The sequence below is a fragment of the Phacochoerus africanus genome, chromosome 3, assembly GCF_016906955.1.
Source record: "Phacochoerus africanus isolate WHEZ1 chromosome 3, ROS_Pafr_v1, whole genome shotgun sequence".
Classification (NCBI taxonomy): Eukaryota; Metazoa; Chordata; class Mammalia; order Artiodactyla; family Suidae; genus Phacochoerus; species Phacochoerus africanus.
In genome coordinates, this window is record NC_062546.1 from 8,394,673 (window position 1) to 8,403,985 (window position 9,313).

The 9,313-nt window shown below is 46.8% G+C and overlaps 1 pseudogene; it reads left to right on the plus strand.

Moving 5' to 3' along the window:
- The first annotated feature begins 233 nt into the window (after positions 1 to 233).
- On the plus strand, positions 234 to 6,996 carry LOC125122902 (glutaredoxin-1-like; annotated as a pseudogene).
- Positions 6,997 to 9,313: the final 2,317 nt, after the last annotated feature.

Here is a 9,313-nt window from a genome sequence, read left to right on the forward strand (position 1 = left end):
GCATCTTGGTTTAGGGGAGAGACAGTGCAGGAGTCCTGGCCTGGGCTTTAGTTCCTCTAAGGAACGTTTGCGGCCATCCAGGCCCATGGCCAGGCAGTTTCTCATCCTCAGCACTGTTGGCACTGGGGGCTGGGCCATTCTCTGTGGAGGGGGACCATCTTGTGCACTGGAGGATGCTCAGCAGCATCCCTGGCCTCTACCCACTGGATGCCAGAAGTGTTGGAACAACCAAAATGTCTCCAGATGTCACCAAGGGTCCCTGGGGACAAAATCCCCTGCTGAGAACCAGGTAAGCTGCCCCTCTCATTCTCCCATCTCTGAGATGCTGGAGGTCTTGGCTTCCAGTGTTTCTGAGAGGACCTGGGACTTCTTGCAGCCTCCATGCTGAGACTGTCAGAGCAAAGGTGGGAACCCAGCCACCTGGCTTGACCTGGAGACCCACGCCTTCTGGGGGAGAGGTGGTTGTTAATCCAGCTGCTTTATTCTAGAAATGAGGACCCCAAGGCCCAGAAGCGTTCAGGGACTAGTCCAAGATACGATAGCAAGTTGGGGAGTGGGTAGATGGTTTGTTTCTAATCTGCATAAACTAGTAGGAATGCTGACAAATAATACACTTGGAGTTGGCGCTGGGCGTTCGTTTTGTCCCCTTTGACCTCAGTCAGAATGAGTGGCTGAGTGATGTGCCCTGGGGTCAGTTCTCCGTTCCCCTGCTCCCTGGGGCTCTCTGCTTAGCTCAGTGCCAGCAGGGTTGTCCCTCGGTTGGCTGCTGCCCATCTGGACATAAGGAACCGGAAGTTCTTTGTGAAACCTCAGGAAAAGGAAAGAAAGAGAGAAAGAGGAAGAAAAAGTTCTCCAGATGAGCACGTGGGGCATGAAGCAGGCAGCAGCTGAGCCTCCAGACTCCATGATCTAGAGCAAGAGATGAGGTCACTTTGTTTTGAAATAAGACTGAGGCGTGTCCTGTGCTATCCTGGCCGAAGCCTTACTCGCCTTAAAGGTGAGTCAGAGCTGGCTCTGGACCTTGGGGATCAAGGTCATGTGTCAGACCAAATCCTGGGAGGGGCCAGGTAGAGAGTCAGTGATTCTCCACCTGGACATTTGAGATGCCCAAGGACTCAAGAGCTTGGCTCACACTTCTGGCTGCAGATGTGATGGCACAGGGGTTTTTATCCAGTCGATCTGGGGCAAAGTTAGCGGCTTTTCCTACCTACCCTATAGACATGCTGCTTAAACTAGGTTGTGCCCCTAGCGGTGGTCCAAGTGGAGTAGGTGGTAGACAGGCAGAGGGAAGGCTGCCAGGGGTCATTTGAACACTCAGCACATTTTTATTGAGCACCGACTATATGCCGGGCATGCTCTTAAGAGCTGGCATAGAGCCAAGGCCAATCCCTACAGTCCTGGAATTCGTATGTACTGCCTGGAGGCAGATAATAAACAGATCTCCATCTAAGGTATAAGGTGATGATAATTCATGAGAAAAATACAGCTGAGTGGATGGCTAGAGAGAAAGACCTGGGGCCTCTCTTAGATGGAGGGTATGGGGAAGGACTGTTGGAGCAAGGAGGTTTGGAGCTGTTCTAGAACATGTGCCATCAGTGTTCAGGGTGAAAATGGGGCCCAGGACTGGGAGACACACTTGAAAGGGGCGGTGGATGCTTCTACACCAGTGCTTAGGGCAGTGCTCTTCGTAAGAGCCGAAAGGTAGAAGCAACCCAAATGCCCAGCCACGGATGGACGGATGAATAAAAGGTGGGCTACTAGCCTTAAAGAGGAATGACATTCGGGAGTGCCCCTGGCGACACCGGGGGTTAAGGCTCTGGTGCTGTCACGGCTGTGGCTTGGGTTCCATCTCTGGCCCCGGAAGCTTTCACATGCTCTGGGCATGGCCATAAATAAATAAATAATAAATGCTCACATTGTTAATGACTGAAATTCAGACACATGCAACAACATGGATGAACTTCGAAGACATTGTGAGAAATAAGCCAGATACAAAAGGACAAATAATGTGTGATGCCACTTACAGGAGAGACCAAAAGCAGTCACATTCACAGAGACAGAAAGTAGAATGGCAGTTGCAGGAGCTGAGGATGGCGGGGGTGGGGGGGTGGAGAACGAGAAGGTGCCGGTTAATGGGTACAGCGTTTCCGGTTGGGGTGCTGAAAAGCTTTGGAGATGGCTGATGATTGTGGCTGTACGTCAGCATGAATGCCCTTACTGTCACCGAACTGTACACTTGCAGTGGCTCACACGTAAGCTTTATTTATGGATGTTTAACCACAATTTTTTTTTGTCTTTTTGTCTTTTTGTTGTTGTTGTTGTTGTTGCTATTTCTTGGGCCGCTCCCTCGGCACATGGAGGTTCCCAGGCTAGGGGTTGAATCGGAGCTGTAGCCACCGGCCTACGCCAGAGCCACAGCAACGCGGGATCCGAGCCACATCTGCAACCTACACCACAGCTCACGGCAATGCGGGCTCGTTAACCCACTGAGCAAGGGCAGGGACCGAACCCGAAACCTCATGGTTCCTAATCGGATTCGTTAACCACTGCGCCACGACGGGAACTCCTAACCACAATTTTTTTTAAACAGCTGGAGAAAAAAGGGTAGGTGTCAGGAGGAGGAAAAAGGGCAGGGACAGAAACGTTTCTTGAACGAAGCTTCCTCTGGACCAGGCCGCCCATTAGATTTTCTACATTATCTCATTTCATCTTTACGATATCCTTAAACATTAGATACGATCCCAGCTTATAGATGAACAGCCAACACTCAAACCCATTAAACACCTTTCTCAGGGGTGAGTGACAAAGCTATGATGCAACCCCAGGTTCCTGGCTCTTTGCCCACACTACTAACCTACCACCTTAACTAACCTGCATGACGATGACACCTTGTTGTTTGCTTAAGACATTTACAAAAACCACCGCCTCTTATGCAACTTTTGATAGAGTTGGCTTCTGCATAAACCCATAGTGGCAGTGGACTTCAAGGGGGCTCAGTTGCCTAGGATGAATTCATGAAAAAGATGATTCCATTTGCATCTTGATGGTTGCTTTGGAGTTTAAAAATAGTTCATGTCAGAGTTCCCGTCACGGCTCAGCGGCTAACAAACCCGACTAGGATCCATGAGGATGCGGGTTCGATCCCTGGCCTTGCTCAGTGGGTTAAGGATCCGGCGTTGCTGTGAGCTGTGCTGTAGGTTGCAGATGTGGCTCAGATCCCGAGTTGCTGTGGCTGTGGTGTAGGCTAACCTGGGAACCTCCATATGCTGCGGGTACAGCCCTAAAAAAAAAAGTTCATGTCACTCATTCCATAAACAAATCCAAGTCCTTTTCTGAGCCGGGGAGCATGTGAAAGAGATAAAGAAACTGACTACTTGAGGAAGAGCCCAGCCTGATGGAGTAAGGAGAGCAAATCAGTAGCACCAATTCTTGGTGGAAAAGGCTGCATAAATATTACACAGAGATTTGCCCGAGCCCTGCTCAGGAAGGGTAAAGGATCCCAAAGAAAAAAATTTTTTTTTGTCCTAGGAAATCAGAAAGCCCTTTTTCCATAGAAAATTTGAGTTACTCTAGAACGCCAACCATAAGAGTTAACCAGAACTCTTAACTTGCAATTTCTGACACACTTTCACTTCCCCACCCACCTTCCTTCCCACTGGTCAGTTTCCTGGGAAACATCCACATTTTAAGAACAAAAATATCAATAACATGTCATTAGAATGACATCAACATGACAAGAACATTTTGTTAAAATGCCTCCAAGTCCTAAAGTACATGTGACAATTATTTTTAAATCGGATTAATTCCACAGCAGGGAGACACTAATGAGATGTCTTTTTTTTTTTTTTTTAAATACAAAAGATATTTGATTTCTCAGGATGCTTATCCTCTGGATCAGAATAGTGGTTGAGGTTTAATATTAACTTCGGAATAATTTCAGTAAATTCTGTTCCTCGGAAAGAATTAGCAGAGCCCCTGGGATTTTGTGATGGAGACAGAGATAATGGGTGTAGCAAAAACTCATTTTTTTTTGTCTTTTTGTTGTTGTTGTTGTTGTTGTTGTTGTTGCTATTTCTTGGGCCGCACCCACGGCATATGGAGGTTCCCAGGCTAGGGGTCTAATCGGAGCTGTAGCCACCGGCCTACTCCAGAGCCACAGCAACGCGGGATCCGAGCCACATCTGCAACCTACACCACAGCTCACAGCAACGCCGGATCCTTAACCCACTGAGCAAGGGCAGGGACCGAACCCGCAACCTCATGGTTCCTAGTCGGATTCGTTAACCACTGCGCCACAATGGGAACTCCAAAAACTCATTTTTTAACTTTCTCTAAGAAAGGGTCAGATGTTGCTGTTTCAAGAGATTTAGGTTCTTCTGTCTTGAGTCAAAGGAGAGTTTGAGAGTGTGGTATCCTGGAGCCCCTGGGGCAGGCTCTAGAGAGCTGATCTGTACATATATTCCCAACTCTGCCTTCCGTGATATCACCATAGTGGGAGTATTTACACCACGGAAACTGGGCAAATACAATCAAGGTTCCCCAGAGCGGGTCTATCCACATGCCACTGCCGGCCATCCAGTGTTCTATTCAAAAGTTGCTGCTTTATTCCTGAGATCTGAAATAGATTGCTTCTGCTCCTGTGTGGTTAGAAACGATGTTACTGTAATTTATGATACAAGGTGGAGCCCTTTCCTCTTGTTTAAAGATACACTGATAGGGTGTTCCTGGCCCCGAATGTGGGTGTATCATAGCTTGCCGCTTAGGAAGGGGAATTTGTAAAAGAGGCCATTTCTAGTTCTGGCAAGAAACCTGATCTGGGCTCCCAGTTAAGGGATTAAATATCAGGCAAGCACATTCTTGAAGCAGACTGAGTTAACTGGGAAGAACGTCTTGCCATAACTGAGGGGTTAAGAAGAAAATAACCAATTGCTCCTCAGAACTGGTCTGGAGAAGCTTTCAAGTCAAAAATATACATGGTGCAAAGTGCACAGGCGGGAGAGGCAGGGGGATTTTTTTTTTCTTTTTTTTTTGCCTCTTCAGGGAATTGTGTTTATCACATGCTCTGGTTCCACGGCTTGAGAGGAGCGTATTTTACCCTATCTGTAAATAGAATATTTAAGATTCCTGAAATATTTTTGAGTTTCCTACAGAATTTTATCCTCAATTGACTGTGCCTCGGGGGCTGAGTTTCAATCTTAGAAAAGTCGCATATGTGGCAAAATCAAATGCTGAACGTTTAAGATAAATAGTACCTTGACTACTTTATACAGTGAGGTCTCGTGTGGAAAGCTAACCCGCTAATTGTGCTCTGGCCAGGAAGTTTGAAAATTCCAGGAAACCTATCTTGGAGGAAAGAGATGTGTTGAAGCCGTTTGCCCAAGATTGGTGTAGCATGCAGTCGTGTGCGATTATTCATATGTATCCTCAAACAAAGAAAAAAATACATACTGAAAAAGATACATTTAAAAAAAATATATACTCGGAAAGAGAGACTTATTTTGGCTTGAGGATCAAGCATTGTTTAAAATACAGTTTCAAGTTCTGGAGAAGTTTTACTTTATCGGGACTTCTGAAGAAAAAGACTCGCCTTAAAAAAGAAAACCCCAGTCTCTGTTCTTCTAAGTCTTTTTTTCTGAATGTTAAGTAGCAGAATTATAGATGGAATGCTTGATAGGAGGGGGGGAAAAACGTAATCATTGCAAAACACCTCTTCGGAGCTGGGCTGTAAGGTTTGGGTGTAGTTTCTTTCTCTTTGTCTACTTCTCCTCCCTTTTGGAAACATGCTGTTCAAAACCTGAATCAGGCAGTTCCTCAAAAAGCGAACCATAGAATTACTGTATGACCTAGCAATTCTACTCCTAGATGGAACCCAAAAGAATTGAAAACAGGAACTCAGACAGAAACTTGTGTGCCAGTGTTCATTGCAGTACTACTCGCAAGAGCCAGAAAGTGGAAACAACCTAACAGTCCATCAGCAGATGAATAAATAAACAAAAATGTGGAATCAACCTACAATAAAATATTATTCAGCCTTAAAAAAGAACAAAGTTCTGGAGTTCCCATTGTGGCTCAGCGGTAACAAACCTGCCGAGTATCCATGAGGATGTAGGTTCGATCCCTGCCTGGTCTCGCCCAGTGGGTGAAGGATCTGGTGTTGCCATGAGCTGTGGTGTAGGTCGCAGACTCGACTCTGATCCTGCATTGCCACGGCTGTGGCACAGGCTGGCAGCTGCAGCTCCGGTAGGACCCCTAGTCTGGTTTCTTTCATATGCCACACATGCAACCCTAAAAACCAAAAAAAAAAAAAAAAAAAACAGCGAAGTTCTGATTACAGGCTACAACATGGTACATGAAAGAGGTCAGACATAGAAAGAAGAGAAGGATAAATATGGTGTGAGTCTGCTTACAGGAAATATCTAGAAGAGACGAATTCGGAGGAACAGAAAGCAGAATAGAGTTTACCAGAGGCTACAGGAATTGGGACGTTGCTGAATGGGTACAGAGCTTCTGTTTGGAGTGATGACAAATTTTGGAAATAGATAGTGGTGATGGTTGCACAGCATGGTCAATGTAATTAATATAGCTGAATCGCTCACTTAGAAGTGGTTAAAATAGGTTGTACACCCGCGCAATACCTGCAACTGAGGTTTCCTCCCGGGAGGCAGCCGCCTGTCAGCATGGCTCAAGCATTTGGAACAGCAGAATCCAGCCTGAGAAGGTGATTGTTTTCACCAAGCCCACCTGCCCCACTGCGGAAGGACCCAGAAGCTCCTCAGCCATTTGCCCTTCAAGGAAGGGCCCCTGGAATCTGTCAGCATCACAGCCACCAGTGACACCACTGAGATTCAAGATTATCTGCAACAGCTCGCGGGAGCCAGAACGGTACCTCGGGTCTTTACCGGTGGAGAGTGTATAGGTGGATGCACTGATCTAGTGAGCATGCACGAGAGAGGGGAGCTCTTGACTCGCCTGGAGCAAGTTGGAGCTCCGAAATAATTACAGCAGAGCAGACCCAAGCGGATAGCCCCCTTGAGAGCTGGATGGCTCTGCAGATAATGACAGTGCTTCCTGGTGGATGGACCCGGGCTAGCTTTGCCCAGCTGCGGCAACTGTTTACTTAAAATTCTGAAATAATTGGGGGGAGTGGGTTTTTCTTCTGACTCCATATTAAAAGTGGCTCAACTTGCCCCCCTCCCAAAAAATGGTTAGAATAGCTAACTTTATGTTATGTATATTTTACCGTAATTTACAGTGCCTTTTAGAAGGACACTGTAAAAATTGAAGCTTGCATAATTCTATGTAAAAATGCAGGTGGTACCCACAAGATGGATATATTTCATCTTGCTTCCACTCATCTTTGGTGCTGTGAATCTCAAAAGGTAGCTAAAGTTTTATTATTTAGTGTCGGGAATTCTGCCTATTAACAGAGTCTTTAGTTAAGAAACTAAGCTTGAAGAATTTGACTCCTACTACTTGGTCTGAATGTGTTGAATCCCATTTGCTTGGAAAGTTGTGGCACTGACGAACCCAAAGCCAGTCCCACTGGGTATGGCCAGGAGACCTGAGGATGAGTTTGCAGGTGCTCAGCAGTGTAGGCAAGTAAGGATCATGGTTAAGAGGGCTCTGGACCAGACTGCCTGGCTTTGTGACCTTAGACAAGTGTCTTAACCTCTCTGGACCTCACTTTCCTTATCTATACAAAGGAGATAAGGGGTTCCCGCTGTGGTTGCAGTGGGCTAAGGATCCAGTGTTGTCTCTGCCATGGCTCAGGTCACTGCTGAGGCATAGATTCAGTTCCTGGCCTGGGAACTTCCATATGCCATGGGAGCAGCCAAAAAAAAAAAAAAATGCAGGGGATGGGGGTGGGGGATAAATAATAGCCACCACCTCACAAAGCTGTTTTGAGGATTATATGAGTCAATATGTGAACACTGCCTGGCATACAGTCACAGGTAGCTTTTTTGGGGTAACACATCCTGTTCATATCTTCACCTTTGTCTTAGAATGATTTGAATAATATGTATAATCTTATATACATAATAATAATATGTGGAATACTACTCAGCAGTGACAGGGATGGTACTCACAACTTGGAAGGGTCTTAAGAACCATGTCCTGAGTTATATGACCTTGAATGAAGAAAAGCCAGTCTCAAAAGGTGGCACTGGGAGTTCCCGTCGCAGCGCAGCAGAAACGAATCTGACTAGCATCCATGAGGATGCAGGTTCAATCTCTGGCCTCGCTCAGTGGGTTGAGGATCCAGCGTTGCCTTGAGCTGGGTGTAGGTTACAGACGCGGCTCAGATCTGGCATTGCTGTGGCTGTGGTGTAGGCCGGCAGCCACAGCTCCAATTAGACCCCTAGCCTGGGAACCTCCATGTGCCGTGGATGCGGCCCTAAGAAAAAAAAAAAGTGGTCACACTGTATGCTTTCATTTATACAGTATTCTTAGAATGACAGAATTATAAGGATGGCGGGTGGGGTAATGGTTGCCCGGGGTTAGGACAGGGAGGAGGAAGGGAGAGGGTATGACTGAAAGGGTAGCACAAGGGAGATGTCTGGGGCGCTGGAGCGGCGCTGGATCTTAATGGTGCTGGTGACACAGTGGCCTAGACCTCTGCATGCGCACGTCATCCCAATGTCAATTGCCTGGCTTTGGTAGGCTCCTTTAGTTACGGATGGGAGCCAGTGGGGCAGCTGGAGGAGGGAGACATAGGACCTCTCATTGCTGTCCTTGCAACTTCCTATGAAACTAGTCACTTCAGAATAAAAGGTTTAGGACTTCCCTCTGCGGCACAGTGGGTTAATGGTCCAGCTTGTCTCTGTGGAGGCGTTGGTTCCATCCCCAGCCCTGTGCAGTGGGTTAAGGATCCAGCGTTGCTGCAGCTGTGGTATAGGTCGAAGCTCCAGCTCAGACTGAATCCCTGGCCCAGGAAACTTCCATATGTCATGGGTTTGGCAGAAAAAGAGGAAAAAAAATAAAAATAAAAGGTTTAAGGGAGTTTCCGTCATGGCTTAGTGGACTAGGAGCCTGACTAGTATCCATGAGGATGCAGGTTCAATCCTTGGCCTCACTCAGTGGGTTAAGGATCCAGCGTTGCCCTGGCTGTGGTGTAGGCCAACAGGTGCAGCTCCAATTCGACCCCCAGCCTGCGACCTTCCATATGCCGCAGGTGTAGCCCTAAAAAAAAAGAAGAGGAAAAATAAATAAAAGGTTTAAAAAACCAATAATACGTACACAATGAGAATAATTCAACAGTTACTGGGCCCATTAAGAATAGGATTAGACAAACATCCTACTTGGGTCGCTTTTA